The sequence below is a fragment of the Hordeum vulgare genome, chromosome 7H (assembly GCF_904849725.1).
Source record: "Hordeum vulgare subsp. vulgare chromosome 7H, MorexV3_pseudomolecules_assembly, whole genome shotgun sequence".
NCBI classification, from domain to species: Eukaryota; Viridiplantae; Streptophyta; class Magnoliopsida; order Poales; family Poaceae; genus Hordeum; species Hordeum vulgare.
Genome location: NC_058524.1, coordinates 558,436,207 through 558,451,779, shown reverse-complemented (window position 1 = coordinate 558,451,779; position 15,573 = coordinate 558,436,207).

Here is a 15,573-nt window from a genome sequence, read left to right as displayed (position 1 = left end):
AAATGAAATAGAAAGAATAAATCTTCACGCTTCAAGGTCTTCGGGTCGTTTTTTTCAGGACACCGAATTCCTAATCTTCAATATATTCATGAGGAATATCAATTTCATTGCAATATCTTCGCGATCAAAGTCTTCAGCAGAAGACCAATTTCTTCAGCCGAAGATATACATTTTAGGGGTCAATATTCATCGAATATTTCAAACTCCTCAGTGACTTATAGATCATGTGTACATTCATGAACACATTAGATACTTAACCTATAATTCCTCAATCCACCAAAATTACTAAGGGGCACTAGATACTTAACCTATAATTCCTCAATCCACCAAAATTCCTCCCCCTGGGTCCTGTAAATCATGCATACATATGACATATAATAAGAAGAATCTGAGAATGCATGATGACAAATGGTATCTGACGAATTTCAGCATGCGTGCATTAAACTTTTGAGGAATAAGCATGCGAAGAAAAATGTTTGAAAGCATCAGAGTACCATCGGGTTAAGTTACAACTCATTACATAAAACACTTCAGAAGATCCAAGAGTTTGTAACTTAATAAAGTTCATAAGCCCCAAAATATATCCCGCGTGAAGACTAACTCTCGGATTGCTCCCCCTTTGTCATCAAGTGACGAAAAGGGATAAAGCTGAGGACTAACGTCCCGTCAAGACTTTCACTTCTTGGCAGTTGAGGAAGACGCGTGAGGATTCTTGGGTGCGGGCTTCCTCCTTGGACCAGTGGCAGCGTCTTCTTGGTCTTCATCAGGTTCTGCAGTGCGGAATGAATAAAATAAACCGTCCTCAAGGTCTGGAACTGGAATTGGCTTGAATTTCTTCTTTGGTAGCCATGACCAGTCACAGTCCTGTGTAAACTCCAATTCTTCAAGTTCTGTTGGAGTCTTCAAATGAGCAAGTGTGGCCCACGTGCGATCAAAAACCTCATGAAGATAGTGGTGATTAATCTTCACTGCATTCTGAGTTTCATAAAGGGTTTTCACAATGACACCGAATTGGCATTTGACCCATTTGTGATTGCGATCGACCTTCTGATGAAGACTGAGGAGTAGCTCTGTGTTAGTCATCACCCTTGGGGCAACTGGGCTAGGCGGCTCTTGAGTTTCAGTATCATCCCATGAAGAATATGCATCTGGTTCACGAAACTGGCCATCAAGGGGCCGACTACCTTCATCGATCACAGACTTGCCTTTTCCTTAAACTGGCTCGAAAGTCTTCTTGTTGACTCTGATCGGAGGCATATATCCAATGTGATTATTGAAATCAGCAAGATAGTTGATGCCTGACCTGCGTCTGATGAATCTCATAATCCATGGAGCGTAAATCTTCAGGTCGAAGGGTGACATAGCATTGTCGGCCAGAGTCCTCAGGAAGAAGTCGTGAAGGTTTATCGGGATGCCATGGATGACGTTGAAGAGGATATTCTTCATGATTCCTACAACATCTTCTTCATCATCACGACCCTTGATTGGAGCAAGAACACTGCACATAATCCTGTAGTCAGTCCTGGGTTCATACTTTAGATCTTGGACAAGGAAAGTCGTTCTTGGTGGTTGATCCTTGGCCAAAGGCTTCATGAGGACTTCCATCAGCTTATTGGGCAGCTCCCGTTCATCATACATCTTCACAGCATGTTCTGAAGGAATTGAAACAGGAAGTACTCGCAGCAGCTCATTTGCGCGGGCCTTGAAGTATGTGTGTTGCATCATCCAATCCAGCACCCAAGTGTTGATATCTGTTGGATCTCCAAAGATGTGCAAAGTTGCATAGAATTGAAGAACGATGTCGTTGTTCCAATCACAGATATCAGTGCAAAGTGGCAGCAGTCCGGCTTCATGAAGAACGTTGAGGACTGGGGCGAAGCAAGGAATTTCTTCAAGCTTAACATGAGGAATATGCATGTGTTGAAATATTTTGTTTCTTCCACAAAGCACAGATGCATAATAGTTGAGTTGAGTCCTTGTCAGAAACTTCATGTGCCTGATGCGAGGCTTTTCATAAGGATTGTCTCCGATGAAATACATGCGTTCTTCATAGAACGCTTCCTTCTGAAACTTTGGCCTCTTTGAGAAGGGTTGATGCTGCATAGGCTGAAGATTTTGCTGCATCTCTTGAGGAGAGACGATCATGGCAGTCTCCGTGTTGACAACCACAATAGAAGTTTCTGTATTGGGCGCAGGAGCATTTTCTTCACCATGTCTCAGGATGAGGAATTTCATCAGCCTGTGCCTCAGGTTGAGGGTTTTGCTCAGGATGAGGAATTTCTTCAGCCTGAACCTCAGGTTGAGGGTTTTGCTCAGGATTAGGATTTTCCTCGGGCTGAGGATCTTCTCCTTGGTTTTTCTTAGCTTGAGGAATTTTCTTGGAGGAGGAGCCAAATTATTCAGCTGTTGCAACTGATCCTTGCGCAGGTTCTTCAGGAGGAATGAATGTCTGAGGACTATCATCAATTTGGATTTCCTCATCTGTGTGTTCCTCAGACTCAACAGTTTTCATTTCCTCATCAGTCAAATGCTCCTTATCTTCGCTTTTGAACGGAATCATAGTGTATGATGGAGCAATCTTGAGAGGCACAACATCCAACAGAGCATTTTCATCAAGAGATTTGAGGCGCTTGGCCTCTGTTGATTATGGTGTTGAAGAAACTTTTCTTTTCTTAGCTTCTTTTTCTACAGCCCTGGTTTTCTTCACGTCTGATGCAGACGGGGTCATTTTCTTCACCTTTGAGGATTTTGGTGAAGGCATTTTCTCTTCAGGAGGCAGAGCCGTATCCGTCCTGGCAGTTTCCTCAGCTGGAGCATTTTTTTCAGCTGGAGCAGATTCATCAGCTGGAATATCCTTAACTATTTCCTCAATAGCCGTTGCATCAGCACGGCTTTCTTGAGGCATTTTCTCAGCAGGGGTTGCTTGTTCTTCCTCTACCTCACGTTGCTATGGTTTTGCTGGAGGAGCAGCCTTTTTGTTGTAATTATCAACTGCGTTGGTTGCAAACTTGATGAAATTGGTCTTGAGACTTTGACGATCAGATAGTTTGGTATACTTGTTTGCCAAAGTCTTTGGTTCTGCCTGGGTTGACACAAAAGCATCAGGTGTCAGGCTGAGGAGATTCTGTCTGAGGAATTTCTCCTTCTTCAGCTTTGCAGCCTTTGCTTCTTTGGCTTGCGTCTCCTTCCATTTGGCCTCATTGATGAATATGGCCACCATATGGTTGATGCTCGGGGGAAGCTTCAAGTCATCAATGGGTGTGTTAGGGTCATCATACCAAACATTGATGTAGTCCAACAGAACTTTTGGGTCCATGCAAGGGGAATGGCGCTGCCTGAAGCTTGAGCGAACCGTTCCTGCTTGTTTCTGATGATTGCTTGCAGTGTTTGATCATCATATTTATCACTTCTTTCTGATGCAGAAGGGACTTTGATGACTTTGCTTGGGTTGGGTCTGTTTCCTCTTCCAGCAGTCATCTTAGTCTTCAACGGTGTTGGTGAAGACTTTGTCTGAGCTCGTGGCACATGGAACAGAGGAGCTGGAGACAGTAGGCAGTTGCTTCACAATCTGCTTGTGTTCAGGCTTTGAAGCATGTGTGGTTGTTGAGGGTTTTGGCGCAGACGCAGGCGTCGCCTTCTGAAGCAATTTCTCTTGAGATTTTGGAGCCTTTGATTTCTGTGGCATAGGCTTCACTTGAGGAATGGTCGTGCCAGAAGTTTTAGCAGCTGAGGAGTGATACGTCTCCAACGTATCTATAATTTTTGCTGGTTTCATTCTATTATCTTGTCAAACTTTGGATGTTTTGTATGCCTTTTATATATTTTTTGGGACGAACTTATTAACTCAGTGCCAAGTGCAAATTCCTGTTTTTTCCATGTTTTTGACCCCTTTCAGAGGAGGATTTTGAACGGAGTCCATACGGAATGAAACTGCCAAAAAGATTTTTTCCGAAACAGAAAAAGATCAGGAAGCCGGAGAATCACGACAGGGGGCCTGCAGGGACCCCACCAGCCCTCATGGCGCGGCCAGGGGGTCCGCGCCACCCAGACTTGTGGGCTCCCTGGGCCACCTCTTCCCTAGGTTTTGCGCCTATATATTCCCTAAAATCCTAGAAAAAATGAGGATATCATCGAAAGTACTTTTCCCCCGCCGCAAGCTTCTGTCTCCGCAAGATCCCATCTGGGGCACGTTCTAGTGCCCTGCCGGAGGGGATTCGGACACGGAGGGCTTCTTCATCAACACCACGACCTCTTCGATGATGCGTGAGTAGTTCACCATAGACCTACGGGTCCATAGCTAGTAGCTAGATGGCTTCTTCTCTCTCTTGGATCTTCAATAAAAAGTTATCCATGATCTTCATGAGATCTCTCCGATGTAATCTTCTTTTGCGGTGTGTTTGTCGAGATCCGATGAATTGTGGATTTATGATCAGATTATCTATGAATCTTATTTGAGTTTCTTCTGATCTCTCTTATGCATGATTTCACATCCTTGTAATTCTCTTCGAGTTGTGGGTTTTGTTTGGCCAACTAGATCTATGATTTTTGCAATGGGAGAAGTGCTTGGTTTTGGGTTCATACCGTGCGGTGACCTCACCCAATGACATAAGGGGTAGCGAGGCATGTATCATGTTGTTGCCATCAAGGGTAAAAAGATGGGATTTTCATCATTGGTTTGAGTTTATCCCTCTACATCATGTCATCTTGCTTAAGGCGTTACTCTGTTCGTCATGAACTCAATACACTAGATGCATGCTGGATAGCGGTCGATGTGTAGAGTAATAGTAGTAGATGCAGAAAGTATCGGTCTACTTGTCTCGCACGTGATGCCTATATGTATGATCATTGCCTTAGATATCATCATGACTTTGCGCGGTTCTATCAATTGCTCGACAGTAATTTATTCACCCACCATAATATTTGCTATTTTGAGAGAAGCCTCTAGTGAACACTATGGCCCCGAGGTCTACTCCACACCATATTTTCAGCCTTACACTTTTTACTTTGTTGCACTTTCCGCCTTCAGATCTCACTTTGCAATCAATATTGAAGGGATTGACAACCCCTTTAAAGCATTGGGTGCAAGCTCTTTTGTGTTTGTGCAGGTACTCTGGACTTGACGAGATTCTCCTATTGGATTGATACCTTGGTTCTCAAACTGAGGGAAATACTTACTGCTCCTGTGCTGCATCACCCTTTCCTCTTCAAGGAAAAAATCAACGCAAGCCCAGTCAACGTCAACGTGTCAATTTTTGGCGTTGTTGTCTGTTGCCGTAGCAGAAGAATTTCTGGCGCCGTTGCCGGGGAGGATCAAGTCAAGAACTCATCCAAGTAAGTGTCGCAAACTCATCTCTTGCATTTACTTTGTTTGCAAGTTGCCTCTCGTTTTCCTCTCCCCCACTTCACCAATTTGCCTTTTTCGTTTGCCCTTTTTGTTCGCCCCTTTTCTTTCGCTTTCTTTCTGTTCGCTTGTGTGCTATGTGCCTTCAATATGCTTGCATCTTCGCTTGCTGAAAATCTAGTGATATGGATCCTCACCCACTTGCTAATCTCTTTAAGAGATCAAATTATATTGATCCAATTGCTAGTGAGTTGAGTGCACTTGACTTTCTCTATGGAGCTTTGCTTGAGATGCGTGAGTCTTAAAATCGTGATGAAGAAATTTATGAAGTGATTCACGAGGGATCCTTGAATGAAAAGCATGATTTCAATGGTTTCACTATAAATCCTATTAGTGGTAATCATGCTAAAAATATGCAAAACCCTAAGCTTGGGGATGCTAGTTTTGCTATGTCCTCTAGTTTTTGCAATGATCATGATTGGGGTGATAATTTTTCTTACGATCTTGAAAATTTGTTTAAGCCTCATGATGAATATGATATTGATGCTTGCAATAAGATTGAAAGTGGGTTTGGAGAAGTCATGACTTTAGTTGATAATAATCGCACTATTTTTGAAGAGCGTCAACTTTGCATGCATGTGGATCATGAAACGAATATCCTTTGTGATAGCTATATTGTTGAATTTGAATATGATCCCACATGTAATTATTATGAGAGATAAAAATATTGTGGTAGAAACTTTCATATCACTAAATCACCTCTCGTTATGTTGAGATTGCTATTGTCTCTTTCTTCTTCCTTGTATATGGCAACTATTGGTTGTCTTAAAAATCTGTTTTCCTATAAAATGCCTATGCATAGGAAGTATGTTAGACTTAGATGTGATTTTCACATGCTTTATGATGCTCTCGTTGTGCTTCAATTCTTGTCTTTTGTGTGAGCATCATTGAATTATCAATGCCCAGCTAAGGGCGTTAAACAATAGCGCTTGTTGGGAGGCAACCCAATGAATTTATTTCTTTTTCTTTCTATTTTGTTACATCCACACCATCATAATTTTGTTATGATTGTGTTTTTTGTGTTTCTTTTTGTGTTTGAGCCAAGCAAAACCTTTATGACTAGTCTTGGTAATGGTTGTTTGATCCTGCTGGAAAAAGACAAAAACTTTTCCCTCACGAAATGATTTTTAATTTTTATTCAGAAAGTGATTTTGAGTTGATTCTTTTTGCTGCTGGTTGATATGCCTTTTTCCCAGATAGTCGTAATTTTTCAGAAGTTTTGAGGTACCAGAAGTTTACGAAGTATACAGATTGCTACAGACTGGTCTGTTTTTGACAGATTTGTTTTTTGTTGAGTTGGTTGCTTGTTTTGATGAAACTATGGTTAGTATCGGGGGTACTAGCCATGGAAAAGTGAGAATACAGTAGCCCAACACCAATATAGATAGAATTCAAGTTTGCTACAGTACCAAAAGAGGTGGTAGTTTGTTTTCTTGTGCTAATGTTATCACGAGTTTCTGTTTAAGTTTTGTGTTGTGAAGTTTTCAAGTTTTGGGTGATGTTCTCATGGACAAAGAGATAAGGAGTGGAAAGAGCTCAAGCTTGAGGATTCCCAAGGCATCCCAAGCCAAATTCAAGGACACCAAAAAGCCTAAGCTTGGGGATGCCCCGGGAAGGCATCCCCTCTTTCGTCTTCAATCCATCGGTAACATTACTTGGAGCTATATTTTTATTCACCACATGATATGTGTTTTGCTTGGAGCGTCTTGTATCTTAGGAGTCTTTTGTTTTTGTTGTGTCACAATAATCCTTGCTACACAGCTTTTTGAGAGAGAGAGACATGCACTCATCATGATTTTGCTAGAATGCTCATAGTGCTTCACTTATATCTTTTGAGCTAGATAATTTTGCTCTATGTGCTTCACTTATATCTTTTAGAGCACGGCGGTGCGTGACTTGGTAGTTGGCTTATGCTATGAAAGTAGTCCCAAAGGTTATAGGTACCCAAAGAGGATACAAAACCTCCATCTTCATGTGCATTGAGTAGAAAGAGAAGTCTTGATTCCTCTCAATTAGTTTTGAGACGTGGACTCGGTAATATTAAGAGTTATGTTAGTAGGGTGTTGTGAATCTAGAAATACTTGTGTTTAAGTTAGTGATTCCCGTAGCATGCACGTATGGTGAACCGCTATGTTAGGAAGTCGGGGCATAATTGATCTATTGAATGTCATCCTTTGTGTTGAGGTCGGGATCGCGCGATGGTTAACACCTACCAACCCTTCCCCTAGGAGTATGCGTTTAGCACTTTGTTTCGATTACTAATAAAAACTTTCGCAACAAGTATGTGAGTTTTTCATGACTAATGTGAGTCCATGGTATAGATGCACTTTCACCTTCCACCATTGCTAGCATCTCTAGTGTCGGGCAACTTTCACCGGTACACAAACCCACCATATGCCTTCCTCAAAACAGCCACCATACCTACCTACTATGGCATTTTCATAGTCATTCCGAGATATATTGCCATGCAACTCCCACCGTTCCATCTCATGACTTGTGTTGTCACTCTCATATTCCCATTGCATGATCGTAAGATAGCTAGCGAGATGTTTCAACATCATACGCCAAGCTAGATCGCTGCACATCCCAGTACACTGCCGGAGGCATTTCCTATAAAGTTATTTCTAAGCTTTGAGATAAAAGTGTGATGATCATCATTATAAGAGCATTGTCCCATGTGAGGAATAAAGAAGAGGCCAAAGAGCCCAAAAATAAATAAAAAAGGAGAAAAAAAGAGGCCTAAGAGCCCAAATAATATTAAAAAAAGAGAAAAAGAGAGAAGGGACAATGCTACTATCTTTTCCACACTTGTGCTTCTTAATAGCACCATGTTCTTCATGATTGAGAGCCTCTTGTTTCGTCACCACCATATGCTAGTGGGAATCTTCATTATATAACTTGGATTGTATATTCCAATGATGGGCTTCCTCAAAATTGCCCTAGGTCTTCGTGAGCAAGCAAGTTGGATGCACACCCACTAGTTCTACTTTTGAGCTTTCACATACTTATAGCTCTAGTGCATCCTTTGTATGGCAATACCTACTCATTCACATTGATATCTATTAATGGGCATCTCCATAGCCTTTTGATACGCCGAGTCAATGTGACTATCTCCTCCCTTTTTGTCTCACAACCACCACCACACTCTATTCCACCTATAGTGCTATATCCATGGCTCACGCTCATGTATTGCGTGATAGTTATAAAAAATTTGAGAAAGTAAGAGTGCGAAAACAATTACTTGACCAATACTGGGATTGTGCATGATTTACATTAGTTGTGTGAGGATGATGGAGCATAGCCAGACTATTAGATTTTGTAGGGATAACTTTCATTGGCCTTGTTATTTTCAAAGTTCATGATTACCTTGCTAGTTTGCTTGAAGTATTATTGTTTTCATGTCAATAGCAAACTATTGTTTTGAATCTTATGGATCTGAACATTCATGTCACATGAGAGAAGTTGCAAAGGACAACTATGCTAGGTAGCATTCCACGTCAAAAATTCATTCGTTATCACTTCCCTACTCGAGGACAAGCACGAGTTAAGCTTGGGGATGCTTGATACGTCTCCAACATATCTATAATTTTTTATGGTTTCATGCTATTATCTTGTCAAACTTTGGATGTTTTGTATGCCTTTTATATATTTTTTGGGACTAACTTATTAATTGAGTGCCAAGTGCCAGTTCCTATTTTTTCCATGTTTTGACCCCTTTCAGAGGAGGATTTTGAACGGAGTCCAAATGGAATGAAACTGCCAAAAAGATTTTTTTCCTAAACAGAAAAAGATCGGGAAGCCGAAGAATCGGGGCAGGGGGCCTGCAGGGACCCCACAAGCCCTCATGGCGCGGCCAGGGGGGCCTGCGCCACCCTGTCTTGTGGGCTCCCTAGGCCACCTCTGCCCTAGGTTTTGCGCCTATATGTTCCCTAAAGTCCCAGAAAAATAAGGAGATCACCGAAAGTACTTTTCCGCCGCCACAAGCATCTGTCTCCGCAAGATCCCATCTGGGGCATGTTATGGTGCCCTGCCGGAGGAGGGGGATTCATACACGGAGGGCTTCTTCATCAACACCATGACCTCTCCGATGATGCGTGAGTAGTTCACCATAGACCTACGGGTCCATAGCTAGTATCTAGATGGCTTCTTCTCTCTCTTGGATCTTCAATACAAAGTTCTCCATGATCTTCATGGAGATCTATCCGACGTAATCTTCTTTTGCGGTGTGTTTGTCGAGATCCGATGAATTGTGGATTTATGATCAGATTATCTATGAATCTTATTTGAGTTTCTTCTGATCTCTCTTATGCATGATTTCATATCCTTGTAATTCTCTTCGAGTTGTGGGTTTTGTTTGGCCAACTAGATCTATGATTCTTGCAATGGGAGAAGTGCTTGGTTTTGGGTTCATACCGTGCGGTGACCTCACCCGGTGACAGAAGGGGTAGCGAGGCACGCATCATGTTCTTGCCATCAAGGGTAAAAAGATGGGTTTTCATCATTGGTTTGAGTTTATCCCTCTACATCATGTCATCTTGCTTAAGGCGTTACATTATTTGTCATGAACTCAATACACTAGATGCATGCCGGATAGCGGTCGATGTGTGGAGTAATAGTAGTAGATGCAGAAAGTATTGGTCTGCTTGTCTCGGACGTGATGCCTATATGTATGATTATTGCCTTAGATATCCTCATGACTTTGCGCGGTTCTATCAATTGCTCGACAATAATTTGTTCACCCACCGTAATATTTGCTATTTTGAGAGAAGCCTCTAGTGAACACTATGGCCCCCGGGTCTACTCCACACCATATTTTCAGCCTTACACTTTTTACTTCGTTGTACTTTCCTCCTTCAAATCTCACTTTGCAATCAATCTTGAAGGGATTGACAACCCCTTTAAAGCGTTGGGTGCAAGCTCTTTTGTGTTTGCTCGGGTACTCTAGACTTGACGAGATTCTCCTACTGGATTGATACCTTGGTTCTCAAACTCAGGGAAATACTTACTGCTCCTGTGCTGCATCACACTTTCCTCTTCAAGGGAAAAACAACGCAAGCCCAGTCTCCGTCAACGTGTTAATTTTTGGCGCTGTTGTGTGTTGTCGTAGCAAGGAGGTGGCTGCAGCAGCAGCAAATTCTTCATTGAATTTCCCCACAGCAGCTTTTGTTTGCTTCTAAAGCTTTGACAAGTGTTTGGTATTTTCCTCATGATAATCACCAATCGTCTTGAGGCTTGAAGGATGGGCATTCTGATGATCCTCAAGAGGAGGCCTTTTGCCAGGTGGCTTAAGAGCGGATTTCTTCGCGTACTTTGGAGTGACGAAGCGATATTCCTTCCACTCCTTAGCCCACATGCGTTCTATCTTTTCGAACCTGATTTTCCTGTTTGGCATTGATTCTTGCTCATCTGGTGTGCAATAGTCCAAGTATATATCCTCGGGGATATCAATGGCAGTGTTTCGTTCGAGTTTCTTGCCACCCTTTTGCTTCCTCTCATCTTCCATTTTATTCAGCTGAGACTTTTGCTGAGGAAATTGAGCTCTTGAGGATTCTGATGACACTGGCAGATTTTCTTCAAGAAACGCTGCAAATGAGTTAAGTTGATGAGAACCTAGAGATTCATCGGCTGGCATTTTTGTATGTGTGAATGCTGTGGCAACAAAAGTCCTTCCTTGGCGCTAGGAATTCTTCTTGTTACTTCTCTGGTTTGCGTCGGTTTTTCCCTTGAAGAGGAAAGGATGATGCAGCACAGGAGCAGTAAGTATTTCCCTCGGTTTGAGAACCAAGGTATCGATCCAGAAGGAGGTCCTCGTCAAGTCCAGAGTACCTGCGCAAACACAAACAATCTTGCACCCAACGCTTCAAAGGGGTTGTCGATCCCTTCAAGATTGTTTGCAAAGTGAGATCTGAAGGCCGAAAGTGCAACGAAGTAAAAAGTATAAGGCTGAAAATATGGTGTGGAGTAGACCCTTGGGGCCATAGTGTTCACTAGAGGCTTCTCTCATAATAGCAAATATCACGGTGGGTGAACAAATTACTGTCGAGCAATTGATAGAACCGCGCAAAGTCATGACAATATCTAAGGCAATGATCATACATATAGGCATCACGTCCGAGACAAGTAGACCAATACTTTCTACATCTACTACTATTACTCCACACATCGACCGCTATCCAGCATGCATCTAGTGTATTCAGTTCATGACGAACAGAGTAACACCTTAAGCAAGATGACATGATGTAGAGGGATAATCTCAAACCAATGATGAAAATCCCATCTTTTTACCCTTGATGGCAACAACAGGATGCGTGCCTCGCTACCCCTTATGTCACTGGGTGAGGTCACCGCACGGTATGAACCCAAAACCAAGCACTTCTCCCATTGCAAGAATCATAGATCTAGTTGGCCAGACAAAACCCATAACTCGAAGAGAATTACAAGGATATGAAATCATGCATAAGAGAGATCAGAAGAAACTCAAATAAGATTCATAGATAATCTGATCATAAATCCACAATTAATCGGATCTCGACAAACAGACCACAAAAGAAGATTACATCGGATAGATCTCCATGAAGATCATGGAGAACTTTGTATTAAAGATCCAAGAGAGAGAAGAAGCCATCTAGCTACTAGCTATGGACCCGTAGGCCTATGGTGAACTACTCACGCATCATCCGAGAGGTCATGGTGTTGATGAAGAAGCCCTCCGTGTCCGAATCTCCCCTCCGGCAGGGCACCAGAACGTGCCCCAAATGGGATCTTGCGGAGACGCAAGCTTGCGGCGGCGGAAAAGTAATTCCGTTGATCTCTTGAGTTTTTGGGATTTTTAGGGAATTTGTAGGCACAACCCCTAGGTCAGGGGACGCTCAGGGGGCCCACAAGCCTGTGGGTCGCGGCCTACCCCCCTGGCCACGGGGTGGGGGCTTGTGGGGCCCCTGAGGCTCCCCTGCCTTGGATCCCAAGCTTCCCGATCTTCTTCCGTTCTAGAAAAAATCTTTTCGGGGATTTTCTTCCGTTTGGACTCCGTTTCAAAATCTCCTCTGAAAGGGGTCAAAAACATGGAAAAAAAACAGGAACTGGCACTTGGCACTGAGTTAATAAGTTAGTCCCAAAAAATATATAAAAGGCATGCAAAACATCCAAAGTTTGAAAAGATAATAGCATGAAACCATTAAAAATTATAGATATGTTGGAGACGTATCAGTGAACAGAGTATAGTTGCGAGGAATTTGGAGAGGTCATATGCGTTCTCAGATTTGAAGAAATTGAAAAAAATTAATGTTGAGGAATTTGACCAGTGGGTTGAGGAATTTGTCTAAGCACTCTAATCTTGGGTTCGAGAGTTATACAGATTCAAATATTTGCACAATTGAGGAATCACGTGAAGAATTTTAGTTGCTTAGTGAAATTCATCAATAGTTTGAGGAATAAGCAGTGTTTGAGGAATAGAGACTCATAGACACTGAGGAAAAACAGATTCCAGGAATCTAAGGTAAAATAGTAGATTGAAAGGGACTGTAAAAATAGGATTTTATTTACCCTATATAGCAAGCATGAAGAACAGAAGAAGCAGCAGTAGATGCTCTTTGGTGCGAGTCCACTGCGCCCTAACTTGGTGACAGAAGACGGCGGCGGCGGCGGCGGACGAAGACGTTCCGGTTCCGGCGTGATTTCGGTGACGGAGAGGTCGAGGCAGTGAAGTTGTTCCTCGCCGGCGACGAAACTTCTAGCGGTGGCGCTAGGTCTTTGCTGTAGCGGAGAGGAGGTCGAGAGAGAACGAAGAGTTTTGACCGGAGGGGGGTAAGGACGTATTTATAGCTCAGGTGAAAACTGTCCGGCCGATTCTTTCGGACCGAACTACCCTTGCCCTTTCATCTCCGCACGAGACGTGTAGCTACCATTTAAAGCGGTGGAGATCGTGCTTATCTGATCGTGGGAAGTGGGGTTCAATTACTGTGTAACAATATAAAAATCATTTTTGAGTATTTAAGGATTTTGTTGCGAAATCATCAGCTGACAAGGACGCAGTGAGGATTTTGAACAAAGTTTCAAGTAGAACGCATATGAAGAATTGAATAGACTGGTTGAGTATAGCATAGAGGGGAGTAGGGTTCGATCACATTCACTTAGATGAAATATCAAGTTGAAGAATTAGCTATAAGTGAATGTTGTTGAGGACTTTGAAATCACAGTCTATATATCTATCTAGGCAAATGAAAATCGTCAAGTGTTTTGAAGATTTTGAGTAACTTGAGGATTTTGTGACAAAGCGTCATGTTGATGAATTTCAGCTTTGAAGAAAAACAAGTTTGAAGAAAATCAACTTTGAAGAACAACAACTTTGAAGAAAATCAACTTTGAGGAAAAACAACTTTGAAGAAATTCAACTTGAGGAATTTCAAAGTTGGGTGGTGCCGTGACCCACCGTATAAGAATGATGATTTTAGGCGCTGCGTACAATTGTCGTAGGGCCCTGAGAACCAAATTCTTCATTAATTTCCTCACACTAAGAGTGATATTCTTCATTGGTTGAAGAAAATTGATTCTTCGTGTGTTGCACATCTAAGTCATCAATTTTGCATAAGTGTTAGGATGTGTGCATGTTTTTTACAAAACATTTGAAGATTCTAAGATATTTAGCTCACACCACAACTTGCAAAACCTTTTCTCATCTAAGGGCTTAGTGAAGATATCTGCTAGTTGATCATCAGTCTTCACATGGTCGATGAGGATATTGCCCTTGAGGACATGGTCCCGAAGAAAATGATGACGAATCTGGATGTGCTTAGTCTTCGAATGATGTACTGGGTTGTATGCAATCGTCATTGCACTCTCATTGTCGTAGTAGAGAGGCACATTCTTCATGTTGATGTCGTAGTCCTTGAGGGTTTGCTTCATCCATAGCAATTGAGCACAACATGAACCAGCAGCAATGTACTCAGCCTCGGCAGTGGAGAGAGAGAGAGAAACGCGGTTCTGCTTCTTTGAGGACCAGTAGGAAATGAGACGTGCCAGAAGTTGACTTGCGATCCACACGGTCACCAGCATAGTCAGAATCAGAATATCCCACAAGATGAAGATTTGAGCCCTTGGGGTACCATAATCCTAGTGTTGGTGTGTGAGCTAAGTATCGAAGAATGTGCTTCACAGCCTTTGGTGTGATTCCTTCGGTTTTGCTTGAAAACATGCACACATGCAAACACTAAGTATTATATCTCGCCTAGATGCACACAAATACAGTAAAGAGCCAATCATGGAGCGATATACCTGCTAATAGAATTCTTTACCATTTTCGTCAGTGTAGAGGTGACCGTTGGTAGGCATGGGAGTCTTGGCGCCTTTGCATTCATGCATGTCGAATTTCCTCAGAACATCCTTGAGGTATTTCTCCTCAGATATGAAGATCCAATTGCGTTGTTGACGAATTTGAAGACCTAAAAAAGAATTTCAGCTCCCCCATCATAAACATCTGATATTCTTCACTCATCATGTAAGCAAATTCATCACTATAACGTTTGTCAGTACAACCAAATATGATGTCATCGACATATATCTGGCACACAAATAGTTCATTATCATAGGATTTTGTGAAAAGAGTTGGATCGAGTGAACCAGGTTTGAAGCCTTTCTTCATGAGGAATTCCTTCAATGTATTGTACCACGCCCGAGGGGCTTGCTTGAGACCATAGAGCGCCTTTTTGAGTCTGAAGACTTTGTCTGGATTCTTCGGATCCTCGATACCTGGGGGCTGAGCAACATATACTTCTTCCTAAAGCTTACCATTGAGGAATGCACTTTTCACATCCATTTGATATAAGATAATGTTATGATGATTAGCATAAGCAAGTAGTATTTGAATAGCTTCAAGTCTAGCAACAGGTGCAAAAGTTTCATCAAAAACAATTCCTTCAACCTGTGTGTAGCCTTGGGCTACAAGTCGTGCCTTATTCCTCACCACTTGACCATCCTCATCTTGCTTGTTTCGGAAAATCCACTTGGTGCCGATGATATTGTGCTTGCGAGGATCTGGTTGTTTGACGAGCTCCCATACGTCATTCAGCTTGAATTGAAGAAGTTCGTCTTGCATGGCATGAATCCACTCTGGTTCCATAAAAGCCTTAGCAACTTTTGAAGGTTCTGTGATATATACAAAAGAAGAATGCCCACAA